At 39.3% G+C, this 18,073-nt stretch overlaps 2 long non-coding RNA genes across 2 annotated transcripts; one reads left to right on the forward strand and one right to left on the reverse strand.

Annotated features, from left to right (window-relative positions):
- Positions 1–6,234: 6,234 nt before the first annotated feature.
- Positions 6,235–7,492, forward strand: LOC147756683 (uncharacterized). The gene is made up of 3 exons (XR_015323905.1): positions 6,235–6,336; positions 6,563–6,654; positions 7,380–7,492. It is a non-coding gene; the product is annotated as an uncharacterized LOC147756683 (long non-coding RNA).
- Positions 6,242–12,181, reverse strand: LOC111247453 (uncharacterized). Its single transcript, XR_002672123.2, has 3 exons — positions 11,643–12,181; positions 7,291–7,588; positions 6,242–6,381 (listed from the first exon to the last, which is right to left on the reverse strand). It is a non-coding gene; the product is annotated as an uncharacterized LOC111247453 (long non-coding RNA).
- Between the last annotated feature and the right edge of the window lie 5,892 nt (positions 12,182–18,073).

Here is an 18,073-nt window from a genome sequence, read left to right on the forward strand (position 1 = left end):
ATATAGGCATTTGGTTTCAAAAAATCGCAGAAAACATGAGTGTACTTTTCTAACTAATTTAAATCTGCGCCATTGATTACATCGTTCAGTATATAGGATAATTACTAGCCATAACACTGAGACAGCGTTCAACGCAAATCGATTAAGAAAACTAGCTTCATAAGCTAGTTTTTTTCAAAATCATAATGAGAAGACGTCAAGGTCCAATGTATAAGACTTTTTGGTAAATTGCCGCGCGATCTGCTAAAAGCAATTCTATTTTGATGAGCATATAGTGATCATGACCGATTCACAAATGCAAAATATCTAGGTAAGTTATTGGACTAAATAGTTACATATAACTAGAACCACGTCAGTAAGTTTTGAAAGGGCGAAGAAAGGAAATTTTCTATGAAACGAAACCGCAAGGTTTTGCGTTTACAGCGACCCAGAACGCTGCTATCGGATGTCAGATAAAAACGCTGTCTTGTAAAATTTAATCGCGTCGCGTGCAAAAAATTAGACATTTTTCGGCAGATTTACAGTATTTGAATGAATGAATGATTTGGTAAAGTACAAAATATTCATAATTTGGTCACTGGTTGTACCGAGGCAGCATGTATGATAAGGACCTGCCAAAGAAACGCTATTACTAACTCACTGGATATAATGGGAGTTTATAACGTGCATTTTTTATGAGCTGTACTGCATCCAAAGGTTCATTGTGGCGAAGGTTTTGAGGCGCCGATAGTTTTTTAGCCAAAAGCCATTCCCTAGATAACTGTTTATACTCATTTTTTTCCGTTTGAGTTAGACATTGACACTCCAGTTTGTTTGCGGCAGCGTTCTGAGGCGTGGTGGCTAGACAGTTTTACTTGTTTAATTGTTTGGTTCAAAGGCACAGAGAGTACAACATTGCAATTGGTACGTTTACTGTGTCAACATACTGGTGGGAATAGCATATACCTGTACCCTCTCTCTCTCCCTCTCTCCCGATTTACGCTGTGAACGCGGTCATTACGCCGCGGTTCGCATCGTCGGAACTCACAAATGTACAGATCTTCGGAGAAATTTTTTCCCTTCCCATTTAACCAAACTACGTATTATGTTAGATCATCGAATTAGTGCAAATTTATCAGTCATTATTCACTAAGGCGGCCTATATTCTTTTTGTCTGTCACAGTCGTGCGGAAGCTATTGCCTCTAGGTAATGATATGTCACTTGCCCCCACCTCTAAATTCACAACTATTTTATTGTCTATTGTAGAATTGGCATGGAAAATTTGATTTTGATGAGAAATTTTGCCCGTTACGCGACAACCCTACGTTGAGCTCTTTACACTCAAAAATAGCGGGCTCATAGGTATCTCATCAATTGGGTGTCTAAAAAACACAGGTTTAATAGAACTAAATGGTTGCTGTAAATTTAAGTAAAAAAATAAAACTGTTAAAGCCAAAGAAATGACAGGAGAAATATACATTTCATCCTAATATCGGCATAATTTGTGCGCTAATCGATTAGAATCCCGTTATATTAGTAGAATCAACGTTACCTCACCGTTATAAATCTGATGCAAAGGTAACAGAAATAAGTAGCAAGTACCCTTTTCAAGTTTGAAAAAATAATGGCTTTTTCGAGACTCAAGAGCCTCCTGGTGCCCAAAAAAGTTCCGTAGGGTCATACTATAGAGTCCACAGTATACGTGGATTAGTACGCGTATACATACATAAATATTGCTCGTTGAAGCTCTTAAAGTAGCAAAAAATGCTACAAAGAAAATTAGATGTTCATAATAGAGTAATCATATTTTAATCGAGTGAAAAAGACACAGTTACGTATCGTCTATCGTTTGTGTCGTCCGTCAAAATGGCGTCACTTGAATATTTCGAATTTTACGTCCGTCAATGCGTCACAATTGCGCCATGTCGAACTCGGGCGATTAAAACAGGCCGAAAGTGACTGGCCACATGTGGCCTTTTCATTTGACTTTAGCCAAATTGTCCTTTTGTCTGGATTAATAAACATCTACGTTTCGGATGGCGAGAACGTCAAATAGACTTTTATATACGCTTTTGTAATGCAGAAACCTGCGGAGGTGTAATATCCTGAGGATTTTACAAATTTAGTTCGTCTGTATTAAGTGAATGTAATACACAAGCAAATACAGATTTAGGATTCGTTATATTTTGTTGTTTTCTAGCAGCTCCTTCTGCGACCGAAAATATTAGCGGACAGAAAACTGCTGGCGCATGGGACGTCCCGTGATAAAACAAATAGGAATTTAAATTTCTGTAGAGGACAATGCGTATTCTATAGGTTTCGTTCAAGCTTCTTGAAAATGCCTCATGTTAAATTAATAATACAAAATATGTATTGCCAAGTCAGATTTACTGGGTTGAATTTAAGATTAGCTGCAGAGCTTCTGTATTTGAATAGATAAAGTATTTAAGGGTAGAACTATTAATGAAGTCTTTGATTCCATGTCTAGCCGCCTGTTTCATAATTGATATTTGCGGCTAGTTCACAAGATGCACCAAATGTTGCCAGTAGTTAGAAATTACAGAAACAATTTCATGGCCGAATAGAACTTTCGACGTAAGTTTACTGGTAGAAACTCTTTACCTTAAGGATTTACACGCATACACAAAATTCTTACCAATTAAAGGTAAAGGATATCATCTCGTTGCGTTGACTTGGCTGTCGAGGCCGTGCGGAGTCCATCCGTCTGTTTTCACATTTTGATCAGCTTGTTTAAGTTATGTTCTTGCGTTCTTAACGCCGTCAGCTTTGTCGGCACTTATAATATGTATGCCATAGATAACTTGTGCATTTGCGCTTACCGCCTTTACGGGTTGTTTACAAGGTTTTTCAGTCAGTATCTGGCTACCTGAGGCTAATTATCCTTGTTTTTTAAACAAAGTTCCAGCTGCTACGTTTAAGGCGGAAGGTAGTTATCATAGGTCTGTGAATCTTCTAATCGCGCAGCTGTGGAAAGCGGTTTACTGTGGCCCACCACAACAAAACATCAGGGCACTATTACTATGAGCCCTTCATTTATCGTTTGCACTATTTCGAACGCAGTCGCTACCCTCCTTACCTGTCAATATTTAATCTTGTCCCGAGTTCAAAGACCATACGGCTGTAAAAATGCATAGCGTCAATAAATGGAGAAGGCTGTATAAACGTTCTGTTTAATTTAGTGTCTGAATGACCTCTAAGCGAGAACTATGGGTTTATTGTTTTTACTATTAGTTCTTTTTTTTAGGGATTACTTAAATTTGTCTTATAATAATAGGACACTAAAGATATGGCCTCTGCTATCATTTATGCATAGGAAAAAATAATTGATGTATGTAATAGAATCAGCTAGTAGAGTGCACCGGACAAACGCGGCCAATCTTCAAAACTAAAATGCTTTATATGTCAGGTCAAGTTTACGTTACACTTGAGCTAAAACGCCAAATAGCGATACGTTTCGATAAACCGAGTTAGATTGGGGTTAGGTTTGTCCACAAGCGTGACACAGGAAAATTGGCTGTTACCTTTCATACCATATTAAATTGTGTTTGCTTGTGCTATACCAAATGATTTGGGTGTGCTTATGGTCAACGTTTTACTGATAATCAATGCGAAGGAAATTACCTTCTTGATTTAACTCTGGTCCGGACAACGCTCAGTTAAATATAATATTAATCAGAAAAACATTTGGGATGTAACCGTCTTCTTTGTTAAAGGATCATTTCATTTACCAAGACCTTAACGGCGCGTTAGTGTTCGAAGACGTTTGCCCCTGGACACTGTCTGTTTACGTCTTTCTGGGTGTATTGGACGCACGTGAGTGCACGTGTATCTATACCAAACATGGCGAAGTCAAGAACTCTATGTCGACAACAAAGACATCGTCGGAAGCTCTCGATTGAATCCATCGGCAACTATAGGTCTTCGTCTGAGAGATTTCTATTCAATCGGCAAGTTAGTGAGTCGTTTACACTGCGTAAATATGCTACAAACGACCGTGTATCTTTTATCCGTATGTTGCCTTGTGTTGAAAGTCGGGAAGGCCGAAGAGGGTGAACACAAGTATAACTCTCATGGGAAGAACGTAGCAGGACTGCCAGGCAAACATAATTCTTTTTTATGGTTCTACAATATTTCTAAAAATTAGCCTAAGCAGAAAGACAGGCAGTATCAAAATATCCATGCACAGTAGCCTGGAAATGTTTGTTTCCTATGCTTGTTTGAACCTATTTATCTTGAAAAGCTTGTTTGAAAAACTAAAAAAACACTCAAGACGAAGCTTCAACTTTTGGCTATTTTTGAATAAGTTGAAGATTCTAGAAAAATGTTTCAACTGTCCTCATATTTACAAAATTTCACGCATATTTTACTAGCCATTGGATAGAGCCGTAAACAAAATTGCACGAATATTTGACAATTTAGATAGAATTAATCCTATAGTCTTAAATTGATGCGTATGACAGCAAGTTCGGAATGGCTTTAATGATTTTTTTTTCAATCTTTTACATATAGTCTTGGCTGGATACTGAAATAATATAACGGAAACACAATGCTCTGGAGAATTGTTTTAAAAAAAATAACTAAATACATTTTAGTGTAAATGAAAGACAACTTTGTGAGCAGTTGTCCCAACAGCAAAATTGAAAATTCGTCAAATATTCAACGCAAACGTTACCTCGTTTTACAGATTATACACAATGTGTAGAAAGTCGTATTTTTGAAGTAAAAAAATCGATATTTTTCTGTTTTTCTACGCACTTTAACACAATGCCCTTTGCAAAAAATCGTAAAACGTATGAACGCTTTTACATCGCTTCCTGGCTTCGTTTCTTAGGCCGCCTAATACAAACAGCGAATTTCGAAAGCCAAGGTCAGTCTCATTCTGAGAGAGCTGAGTAGTCTCGAAACGCCTTTCGGGTAAGATGTAGCACAGTAAGGGCTTAATCGCAATAGGATCATAGGAATCCATACGAAAGGTCAGAGCAAATGCTCTGTGACCACAACATGAGCTAACACGATAAGGCGATATCTAAATCAAAGCACCTGAATCCTGAATCCAATTGCTAATAGAGGGTAATGAGGTGGCACAATAAAGGAATCTAACGATTAAGCAACGCACCGGGTTTAGTGAAATAGGCAAGGCGGTAAATGAACCACAGTGGAATACTGCAGTGGTATGGACAATATTTAGTACAGTAACTAGAAATAGTAAAACGTTTGATGGAACAGCTGCATCAATTGGGGTTTTGAGTTCGTATGAGTATGTATTAAGTAGATAAGATATAATACGGTCAGATTCAGGGGAATGACATAGTGCTTTTGGACGGCGCCGGTTGTGCCATAGTGCACAAAAAATACGTAAATAGGTCCTCGTGTTCGTAGGTAAGAGCGGTCAGACATTGCGCATGTGCGGTATTAATCGTTACCATAAGGTCGAGTGGCAACAACCACTTGGTTTCGCAATTGCATAGTCTTACCTAATACTTGATGTATGTTGCATGTATTTTACATGGTGCACAAATTTGTTTGGCCTAGTTATGCTAAAATATGCACTAAATGCGTAGTTCCAACATAGCTAAGGAAAATGAAGAAGTGGAGATGTTATGTGATGTATGACTTTTACATGTTGTTACTGTTTATCTCTTTACTGTAGAACATTGTACCAGCCTTATCGTCGGAGGCTGGCTGACAGAGGGCTGGGGCTATGGTGGCTCTTTTACGTCAGAAAGATGGGCGAGCTAGGACGACGAATTGTGTAGCAGGCATGGAGGTGATTGCTTGTGAGCATCGACAGTGAGACAACCGTCCATAATATGTTCCTCAAATCTCACTTCAAAGGCTATCATACACCGCTAGATTACTCCATTGTTGTCACGTTCATCATTAGAGCTAAATGCTTTAAAATACTTATGCGCTTCTTTAAGATGTGCAGGAATAAATAGTGGCAGATCTTCTAGCTGCCTTAGTTTTCCTGCTTCAATGATTCTCACCTGAACACTATTATTAATGATGGAGTCGATCCAGAATTGATTTAGATTCACTAACGCCTTACGTTGCACTGAACAAAACGGAGATGTTAAGATTAAGAACACAATATGTGACTCTGAAGAAGCAGAAACAGCATATTGCAGTAGACGGCTATATTATCGGCTAGTCGTACTATTGGCATCTAAACTGCTCTCATTTTTTCTGCAAGTTTCGATTCGCACACAAGTTTTTTTTTTTGTATTGTTAAGGTGTATTCTTCGTGAAAATTTGCCCGCTCCAACATGTCCTGGGAGGGTAGCGCAAAGAAAAGGCCTTGACACGCTATGAACCGACCAGCATTCGCCATCCAGGTGAAGCTTGACTAGGCCTTAGGCCTAATGATACTTCATTAAAACCTGTAAAATACATTATTGGTATTAATATTTCACCTGTCGTGTTAAAGCAAGAATGTTATACAAATGTACTTTTTAAGCAAGTCTGCTTGCCCTGTACAACTGAACAGTTAACATACTATCGTAGTCAAATATTACGCCTTACGTTTGTCTTTATTTTATGTATCAATGGATGTCATCACAGTTTCATATCATGCAGTACGCGGCCGAGTGCAGCAACCTTTGAGCGTCTTCGGTTATGCGGACGGTGTCTATGCTCCCTCTATACATTTTGAGGTTCGTATTCGAGTGCATCACTCACTCATAACTGTCATTTTTCGTACCAATTTTTGTACGGATCTACTTCAGTGAACAGACAAAGCCACATTGACCGGCCTTGGAGTTCAGGTATATACATGGTTTATTCCATAACCACTAAAATAACTTACCCCTGAGAGCTCTATGTACTGTATTTGAAAACCTACAAAGCGTAAAAATACTACGACCCTTTGCTGCATACTAAGTAATTATCATCCTCTACAGCTTGATTTTTTTTACAAAACCTTCATTGTAAATTCTAATATGGGCGTATCGATCAAGGAAATTAGCTGCTATTCCCTGTCAGTAAAAAGAAAAGCAAGCACATAAACGAAAATATAGCAAAACATTCGACTGTAGACCTGTTCTCAAGCATGGCAGTTATCAAGACTCAAATATTATTAATTCATGTCATTAGTTATGGTACCCTGCCCTTTTAAATTATTTTATCAAAATTTCTGTTTAAAGTATTTCAGTTAGCACCTACTAATGATCTGCACTGCTCGACATATAACGGTCTCCAGAAGCTACACGAACAAGTAGCAACAATTTCGTGTGCATATATCTTGTCAGAGTTAGTACATGGCTTAGCTTCAGTATTACGAATACACTAACCCAATATAGGCTTGTACTTGAACTGAGGTAAATAGCTTCAAGAGCCTTGACATCGCTAACACCTGCGTCACGTTGGATCGACTTTGCAGGAACACCATATATTATCCGAGGAAAAGTGCACGCCGCATGGCTAAGCAGCTCTCCCATAACTCCGGTATTATCAACAGTCACGCGTTTAACACACAAATTGGCCCACGTCATAAAGAAGCCTCGTCAGGGATTACTGACCATTCCGATGCGCAAGGGAGCCGTACAGTGGATCGCCTGCACTCATCCTTTGAAGTTTCATTGAAGCAACCTCATACAACAAGCATATAAAAGTGATATTATTCTTTCGGTAATTTAACAAGATTATTTAATCTAGATGTTTTATCGTTAATGCGTGACAGCTCACTATAATTTAGCCACTGTGCTATCAAATGTTCTTGCGTCCATCTGAAACGAATACTGCGAGTGCTTCGAACGCAATATGTATGCATAGACAAAAATATCTAATTATTTCTGTTTTTTACGTGGAAAATTTCATGCATCGAAACTTAGAAAATCTAACTTACTGTTTAGTATTATCGTATTTAAAGGGAAAAGAGACTAGCAGAAGGCGGAAAGTCAATGAAGTACATAGCAAACTTTTTTTTTTTCGTAAGAGCTTCTAAACAGCCTCGCTGTGGCTTGAGTAAATCCCTTTGACAAGCCAAATATAAGCTTCGAGTCAATCTGTTTACTCGGGAGATAACAATTTTTGGTTTCGCCACTAAACGTGACTATCCTTATAGACGTACGCATAACGTGAAGAATAGCTAAAACTTCAGTTATTATTCCAGTGTGGTTCGATGACCTCATTGGATTCATGGCGTTAAAACCAAAGGGAGGAATTCACTTCATTGTCCATCTCTTTTATTTAGCGAGTCTGTATTTTCCTCCATTCCTGCAAGTGGCTCAGGAACTTCAATCGCTAGCCATACTGAACACCAAACAAAATACTTTCCCTCGCTCATCTACTGCGCAAATTCTCATATGGTGTTTAAAGCAGCGAATGTTTACATCTATGTAGAATTTATTCATTCAAAGCACTTGCTATCCTAATAGAGTATCAAATAATTCTCGTACCTGATGGTTACCATCTATTTCAAGTGCCACTTTTCTATTTTCTATTTTTCCTTCAGCAGCCTCGATCATTGGTGGTATTGGCGAAATACGAAGAGCGTTCATCTATTTCGTTGCGGATGAGGCCCATTCGCAGGTTCCACGACCGGAGTGGACATAGACTTTTGCAAAACACTCGCCTGGCTCAGAGGCTCAGCGGTAGAACTATTTTTCAGAGTTTAGAAGTGCTATTAGCTAAAACATGGGATGGCCCCATGCCCATGGGAATGCACTTCAAGCGATGCTTGCTAGCTACCCAAATAACGGTGCCTGTTAAGACTTCCCTAATGCATCATGTTCTACTTACATGACTATAGAAGTCTGAACGAAGAATTTGGTGTGATACTGGGAGGAACTAAATAAATGTCCGTAGAATTTGCGATTGTACTAAGTTCTTCCTCTTGTGAGTAAGCCTTCCATGCAAAAAAAGCATTGAGTATTTTGCATGCTCAGATGATTGATAAGCTCACATTCCGCCATATACATAATCCATTGCTAAGGATTGAAGAACTCTGTCAATATAAATTTATGATCGAGATCTCCCTCAGACGATCAAGAAGGTCGAAATCCCTTATGTATCTGCCGCTTGCAACACGACGTACGTGTTCTCGAAAATGCGGCCCAAATTGTTTTCCGTTGATCTATGCAGATGCTTTGTATAGTTTGACAGTGATCTATAATTTGCTGAGAATATACCTACGAATGAGAGAATTTGGTTTGGATTAGGCAACTGAATATGAATCAGTTTCATATAGGAATGCTTGCATAGTCTACAAAAAAATACGCCACGAATGTTTCATGAGAAATGTTATGAATAGGAAAGACCACGCTGGGTTAATACTGACGAACGAGACTTGACGAACCTTTTAACACCCATTAGTATCTTGTAGACTTACTTGGACTAATACAACACTGCCAAATAGAACAATTGGGAAAATTAGGCTGAAAAACGGTTAGCCAGGTACAACACGTTTCTAAAAAAGCTAGACGTCTAAATGGATTTGTCATGGGAAAGTTGTTAAATGCTTATCTCCCCTTTAGGAGACCCGATTTTTGGCCGATTTTACGTAAGATCCATTCTGAATAGCGACACCGCATTCGTCGCAGGCTTAGTGTCCGATCCTTATACAATGGTATAATGTCTTGTCGCGTATGTTACTGTTTCTGACGCAGCTATTGGTTTTAATGTTGGGTTACATTTGACAATTTTGGAAAATATGAATCGTGAAGCCTTCTCATACTGTGAACACAGTACGGAAATACAAAATATGTGTATATATTATTGATAGCATATAACGCCATTAATTATTCTTTAGTTATTTTCAATAATAATACGTTACATTCACACATTACTTTCTCTCCAAGATCCAAGTATTTGTGGCTGGTGTGACTAGGCGTCGTAGCTAGAGAAAAAGACTAGAATTGTAAGACTGCTGGGTTAAACTTTGGCTCCTATAGTAGTCTGCTTACATAGATTCGGAATAATGCATATACATCGTTTTGCTTATTTCGAAATTTTGTTTATACAACATATGCTGATTAGTTTGACAGTGATCTATAATTTGCTGAGAATATACTCGACTTGACTTGAGAACATTCTGAGTGCCCTCTGTCACCTAAGCAAGTTTTTAGAAACGAATAAATATTGCATTGTACCCGGTCAATGGGAAATTTACGGTGTATCGGAATTAGCAACTGCGAAAGACCCGCCAAGGCGTCCGGGATCCAATCTGTTTCACTTCTGTATCTGTATGTTAAGTTAATAGATTGATATAACGTTTTCGAGTGGATCGTCTAAATGCTAGACGTGGAGGAAGTCTGCTGCAAATACTAAGACATGTCATTAGAAAAATGCCGATAAATTTCATCGCTTTCCGCCTGATCCTGTTGGGCATTCAGGTCTTATAAAACACTGACAGGGAAAGCTCCGTGGATTTTCTAATTCATCCTATAACGTTACAGGTTGTTATCGTAAATGATATACCTTTTTATAATCATCAGCTGGTTACTTTCAGAATGCAGTAGTTGGAAGTAGTTATTTGTATTGACTCTGTACCCTTTTAGCAGTACCAGCACATAGGCAAGCAATCATGTTGGCAGTAGTATTTTGAAAGCAGAATGGAATAGTTAGATATGTAGTTATGACCGCAACTTTACAGATTACTCGTGCATCCTTGCTTATCATTTACTTTATCACAAGACTTTTTTTTTTTTTCTCTGTATTAATTTCGGTACGAATAAATGTGTGTCAGAAATTATTACTCAATCGAAAAAGTATTAATTTTTGTCACTCAAACAAATACGACAGAGTGCCCAGTTGTGCAGAGTCGTCTTTGTCTAGGGAAACATATTTCATCACCTTGGACATCGACGTTCTTCCTAAAGTGCTGGATCTATAAAACAACAAAAACCTCTTAATGTCAAAAACAGTTTTCACTAACGTAAAGCGATTGCAGGTGTTCTGCAAGAAAATGCCTAAGGCCATGGGAAAGTACTAGTCTAGTATAAGACTATATAACGTGTAAAACGATGCAATTTTTTTTGTTGCTATAATTACGCGGCTATGTTTATTTGTATAATGTCAACCTTCATTACCGAAAAAATACAGGATATATATATATATATATATATATATATATATATATATATATATATATATATTATTACGTTTGTTGAATATTATCGACAACTGATCATAACTGTGTATTACCACGTTTGCGCCAGTTACGTATTCTTTACTTCTCTTTCAATCTATAATTTTAGCGAACAAACAGCCTTCTGTTTAGGCTCATCAATAGGAATTAATTTCACTATAGTTGATGTTACGTCATAACGATTAACATCATTCAATCCTTTCTGACTAGCGTAAATCCGTTAGATCATAGAGAATGAATAAAAAAAAAGTACTATCGAGCTGAATGCAGGTGCTACGTAGGCAGGAGCTAGAAGTAAAAGTTACAATCATTTATTTGACGATACAAGACTAGCTTGTTTCTGATTATGTGCTTTATATAAGGTTGCCGCCGTGTTCAATACTGTGTGATCCCGAAATACTCTACATCGATAAGTTATATATCCTCAGCTATGTCAATTACTTGAAATAACCTCGGAGGACGTTAAAGGATATATCTTCCGCGTGATGCTTCGAAGGAACCTATGAACTCAGATGAAAACGTGCGATTAAGTTAAATGGCAAAGTTCGAACTTACAACAGGCGAAGATTTATCGAAGCCTAATATGGAAGGTATCCTTTTGGCCAATGTAGAATCAGTATGTAGAACAGTTCTATATTCCGGTGATAAATACGGCAATCCGGTCGACGAATGATGACGTTCCAACGTTCGCTAGATTCAAACTGAATTTCGAATCGAGCAAAATTACGAGGAAAAGTTTGACCCACCGTTATACAAACATTGTCGTTGCATTGTTACAACGAGATCGGGAGCACTCAGTTTTATGTGAGATCACATTAATATGTGATACGATATATGTGATGGCTCAGCGTTCTTCGAAGGGCCTTATAAAATTTTTGACGACGTGAAGTAAGTATCTCTGTTTGCCGGTGACAATAGTGTGCTGACCGATCATTTTATAATCCGTAAGCAGGGCTCAGTGTAATAATCAAGCCGTGATCTTCTGAGACAAATATTTACAGTTTGACAAAAGAAAAGTCAAAAATTGACTTCTAGCCGTTCCTCTGAACAATACCTTATTGGTCTGTTAAGATGAACATTATGTTTGAATCAAGATTATGTTGACCTCACTCTCTTTACCAATCGCTCAATGAAACACAATCGGTTTTTGTAAATCCCGGTTCTAAGATCAAGCATAACGGCGCCCTTGTTTTTAAGATGTCAACTGTTAGTACTAAAAGAATTTTTCAGGTATTTACATTACCTCTTAAAGCGAATAACCATTATTTATTAATTCCGCTCACTATCAGACACTCTCAAGAGACATCCGGCGACGAACGTTGTCGTTGACCGCATTTAGGTGAGAACGTTTCTAGAAAACTGAAGGAAAAAATGGAGCTGTTCCAGCTTCTGCGGTCCTACGGATACGCCTTTCAACAATATAACCTATGTCCTATAGCATCTTTTGTTTTTGAGTTCAAATTGCAAAATCTAGGCAAAATGCCAACATGAGGAAACTAAAAAAAGCAATCGAATAGAAAAAGGCAAATAATAAATTATGGATAAAAAAAAAAATGCAACATTTCACTATCGTACTCTTCGCAACAGGATACTGTTTGTTGCCCTTTTAGCAAATACAAGCGACCAATAGGCTAACAATAGCTGCAGAAGTTAACCTTTTACAAATCGTATACGCGCATCGTTTAGCTGGGTCTCGAGACTGGACACAATGACTACACAGCGCTGTCCTTTACGCTAGACATGCACCACAAGCAAAAAAATATCAAATGGTCTGGACTAAGCATTCTTAATTGTTGAATAAAGTTGTTAGTTGGTGTCCTAAGGCTATCGAGCCTATTAAATGGAATAGGCATAAGATTAGGCCGCAAAGGCCGGCTGAAGGGCACCCTATACAAAAGACAGCCGAAACCACAAAGCAAGCATCACGCAAAGCGGATTTGCCTATTATTGCTTTCAACGATCGTACAGTCGGTGTCCCTAGAACAAACAGCGGACTACACTTTAGCCAGGCTGCCCGAATCTGCAGATTTACTTTCATTGAAATGGTCCTTCTAGGCTACTGGTCTAACTGCACTTACTTTTGGATATATATATAGTCCAATAGGTGCAAACATGTCACAAGCTCAAAGTCGATATTGGAATAAAGCAAAAATGTAATATATACTAAAACGCCTTGTGTTAAAGTTAGGTACGTCATTTCGTAGTGATTTCGGCTGCGAAACCTAAGTCGATGACCTAAGGCATAAATTAACTAAGTTAAATTAGCATTGAAACGATCACATCCGAAGTTCAACTTTACTGCTAACGGCGCATGCTCTTGGGCAAAAAGTTTTTAAGAGCGTCCCAGGGGATTAAATATGTTATTTTCCACGAGAATAAGACCACGATTCGAATTCACTTTGAACGTATGAAAAAGGTTAATTTCGACGGTCGCTAGCTCAGTGACTAGTCAAAAAAATACATTTACTACTACCAATATATAGTACATTATTATCTATAATATAACGCACATGCATCAAAGCAAAAATGCTTTCATAGTAGTTTTGTGTTTTGTGTGTGAAATAATGTTCGACTTCTTCTCAACTTGAATTGCTTTCATCACGGCATATTTTTAATACTTCGGCCTGACTCCACTGTGTGAGAGTTGAATTTGTCTGCTTGCCTCCTAATGTGTATGTATAAATGCATTTTGTATGAACCACAAATAGAATGAGGAGCAGAGCCCAAATCGAGTATCCTCTTTGGCCTTACTGCTGTGTATGGTAGTTTGCGTTGAGTAGCATCTCTTTATTTACGCGATTATCGGTGGTGCAGTAAGTCCGGTTGCCGCGTCCGACGTAGCGCTAAGTTCCCGCAATTCAGGACGGCGATAAAAAGCATGCTACTGTATCTTGCATCGCAACGATCGGTCGCATTCCCGCGAAGTTGCACTTCTCGCTCACACTTGGGAAGCAGCGGTGTTAGGTGTTTACCCTTCACCCCTCTCCCGCCCATCAGCTTAGACGTGCGGGGGCCGTTCTGGGCTACGTGGTAGGAGCCCAAAGAGGCCAATGATTCAGCGAGGATAACGTTGCGACTATTACTGCCGTCTGACTGGCGAAAAAAGAAAAGGAGATGATACAAGGTGCGCACGGATCTGGCAGTGCTCGGTGTAGCAGTCGTCAGCGAAGAAGATAAGCGAGACAAAGGTTGCCAGCGACAGAAGCAAGCACTCAGACAAACAGTAGGCGGGCCGGCCATTTACGTAACGGATGGTAGACGGTAACGAACAGAAAGGTTTTCCGGAGAGGAATGCGGGTCTTTAGGGTCGAGTGGAGTGCTGAGCTGAAAACTACAACGTAATATACGTCTGTAGCACAAAGTTTCTCTTATGCCACTGCTTTTAACTAGCCGTGTAGCTATGCTTACTGTGTAGAGTAACAAGGCTATTTTTTGAATCTGAAGTTTTGTTACGAAGATTTTGAGACTGATTTTGTGAGAACTTCAGATACTATGTAGCAATTCAACTCATGATAGGATTCATCGTCAACGCTTTTAACTACATAGTTTACTAAGTTGGTTGGGAATATATTCTCGTTATATTATATTTACTTTTCTGCAAAATCCTATTAATAATATCAATTAACAATGATAATTAGTTATGTTTAACATATCGTATGCGCCTTGGTGAACATCTTTATATAATTGTGTCCACTGTTTAGATTCTTGTCAAAGAATAAAACGGTTTATTTGCACATCGAGACCTGACAAACGTACAACGTAAAACTAAAATCCTTATTTCTGGATCATTCAGCCTCGTAGCGAGAACGCCCGTCAAACAAGCCCGTCGTTGATCGCCGCTTTTGCATGTGTACATGCCCCTAGGAAATTCAAGGATATGCCTATACGATGCGATTACATTTCGACGTACTTCCTGGAATGCTTTTTAGGGATTGGCGAATGTCCATAGCACACTAGCGCAGTCTAGGCAATGCCGTCCGGTTGCGTTCGTCCTTTATAGGAATCGGATTCCCTATAACCTACCCGTTAAACAAATCAGTTTCGGTTCGTCATGGATCTCCTGTTGCAAATCACATTAGTCAGCCTAAAAATGCGAAGTTACTATTCGGCAGAAAGTGGATCCATTCAAGCTGTTCTTTTCTGAGTGTCGTTCGAGTTCATTGCGCCGGTACAACTTTAACTACCTGGTTACGGTGAATGAAATAACAAATGCAGTCGGTATAAGGTCGCCAAATTATAGAGATGAGACATTGGCTGTGGTACGGGACTTGGCCCTATGTTTCGTATATGAAAACTACATTAAAGAGCACATAGTGAAACTTGTTTGATTCACAAACTAACAATATAAAATCCTTAATACATCGTACGAGGGATATCACCTCTTAGATGCATTTGAACCTTTTTTCTTTAGGAGCAACGAAAAGCTCTTAGTTACGAAATTAAGTTAGTTTATATCACGTTTCAACATAAACGGAACATGTACGAAAACGTTTGTACATGAATTAAGTTGTAGTAGCGAACGTTGGAGAAAACGCTCGTTAGCAAAGTCCTATTTGTCCCTTTTTAGTAATCACACCAACAATGGTAGAAAAATTAGTTTCTTTCTGATGCCATCGCCATGTTCGATAAGCGCGTCCTACACTTTTACCTGAACCAGCCCGCTAACGACAGTAACCAAATTGAAGATCGATGTCTACCAGTGGAAGGTCGACATTAATTTCACTTTTTCTTTCCGTATAGGTAATTAACCTCTGACGTTTTCATCGTTTTCCCCTGTTAAAGAAGAAGGTGACTCTTGGTGTTATTGTGGCACGTTCTTGGCGTTCCCGCCTTCAGAGTTTTCGGTTAGCAACCTTTTCCTGCCTTCTTCTTTTGATAGCCGCTTACTTCTACCCCCCTCTTTTAAGACTGCTTTCGTGCTTCGCCTTTGTGACTCCTTTGCTTGAGTTCTCCTGTTCGGATGTCTCGGCACCGCCCGCCTGTTATTTGCCGATGCGCTGTTCCAAAAACCGCACCGCTTCATTTAAAACAATTCCCATGGCGCTCGAGGAGCGTCTGAAGCTACGGCGGCGGTAGGGACGGTGGCGGCCGCTCTAGCAGCTGCAAGAATGAGGACACACTACCGACATCTTGCTCCAAACCACTTCAGAGCTTTTGAATGAGCCAGGACTGGCGCGGGAAGAGGGGTTCGAAAGCGGGGAAATCTTCTTCCGGATTCTCTCGCTCGGCAAAATTGTGCTATGTACTGAACTTGCCTAAGCCTCAGGTTCTGAGTCCTCCTCCAGACCACGGTACAGGCCACATGTGCCGTGCTGCTATTTCTGCTACGTTTACATGAATATAATTGCCAAAAACTGGACTCATTTTATTTTTGTAGATTGAATGACTTGAATCAGGATGACCGACTAAATGGTAAAATATAGCGAGGGACAAACACAGCGAAAGCAGAGAGCACCGCCGGACAGGACGCAGTGGCACGGTATACTTGACTGTCCGGCATCAAGCCTACAAGTGGAAAAAGCGGAAACTATGTAGGTAGGTAGGTAGAAACCCAAGAAAATATTTAATGACACAAAGACGTATATGGGTGGTTGCGGCAGCATTCCTTGATTTGAACAGTCTCAAGAAGGGAAAGTAGATTACGAAGCGTTGTGTGGTCTGGAATTATGCCCTTCCTGATACGTCCCTGGCTTTCACGTACATGCTGCAGTGCACAGCTTCATGTACCAATTTCAGATGTCTAGTTTTATAATGGAACCTAGCCGTACACTTGGCCAGCTGGATCATACAAGGTAATATTGCTTCGCTAGGAGACCTAAAAGTCAGTTTCACGTGTGAACTTTTTGAAATTGGTATAAAACTACTTACTCGTTCATTGTTATTTCGCATACGACTTCGAACTGTAGGATTTGTTCAAACCTGTTTAAAAAGTATTACTCAACATTTTCCAAATAAATTTTGTGAAGGTTATAGTTTAAGCTTTTCGAGAGTCGATGTACTGATCAACAATGAGATTCTGTTTGAAAAGCGATGCCCAATAACGCGGCCTTGATCTTATCAACCGCAAGTTAATCTTTTCTATTTCACTTAGGAATAGATTATACATACCTGATATTTACATACATTTCCTAAGCTTCTGCCAAACGTTGTCATGAGTTTCTATTGCTAAACCTTACTTTTCAAATACTTTCCAGTGTTAAATCTAGATAGCAATATATAACTAATTGTAAATATAATACGCCTAGTAAGATGCACGATATGGCTGGACTAAAAACTACTCGCATTCGACTGTAGAGAGCGAAATATCTTAAACAAGCAATCCTACAGACAGGCAACACCTCGTGTAGGAAACAGCTGTAACATGGACCACGACACGAAACAAATACCATCAGAGATGGCCTTGTCGGTACTTAGTTTCTCTCGATCCAGTGACCATTCCGTCTCATCTTTACTTGATGCCTGGCAGTACATCTACCCAGCCTCGACTACCCCTTATCGTACGTAAGCAATTTTCCTTTTTTACACACAGGCACATCGGATGCCATGAACCCTCTGCTATTCAGCGTCGCAAACAGAACAGCTATCCAGAAGGATAAGGATATCGTGCACACAGTAGTGGAGGCCATTTTTCCTGAATTGGGTGGATCGAGCCTGCAGCACGGTCCAAGCCAGCACGACAAAGTCGATGACAATCGCCACCCTAACGCTGATGTTGATGCCTTTTTTCGAAAAGATCGGAAAGGCTTTTCGTAGAAAATAACCGAAGATGACATCGATCGATAGAAAGCGAATCCTAACTGCGAAATGTACGAAGCTAGAAACTTTCCCAAACAAACACGACCTATTTATAAATTGAGCGCCATTAATCGATATGTAAGCTAGCCAGTAAACTTGGTGAAGCATTTGAAGATCGTTCAAATGTTCGCCAGTTCTGGATAGAGAGTCGGCTAATAAGCCTATATAGGAGAGCAGTTGGATGCCGCCGC

The sequence above is a fragment of the Varroa destructor genome, unplaced genomic scaffold, assembly GCF_002443255.2.
Source record: "Varroa destructor unplaced genomic scaffold, Vdes_3.0 BEIS01000003.1, whole genome shotgun sequence".
In the NCBI taxonomy this organism is placed as follows: domain Eukaryota; kingdom Metazoa; phylum Arthropoda; class Arachnida; order Mesostigmata; family Varroidae; genus Varroa; species Varroa destructor.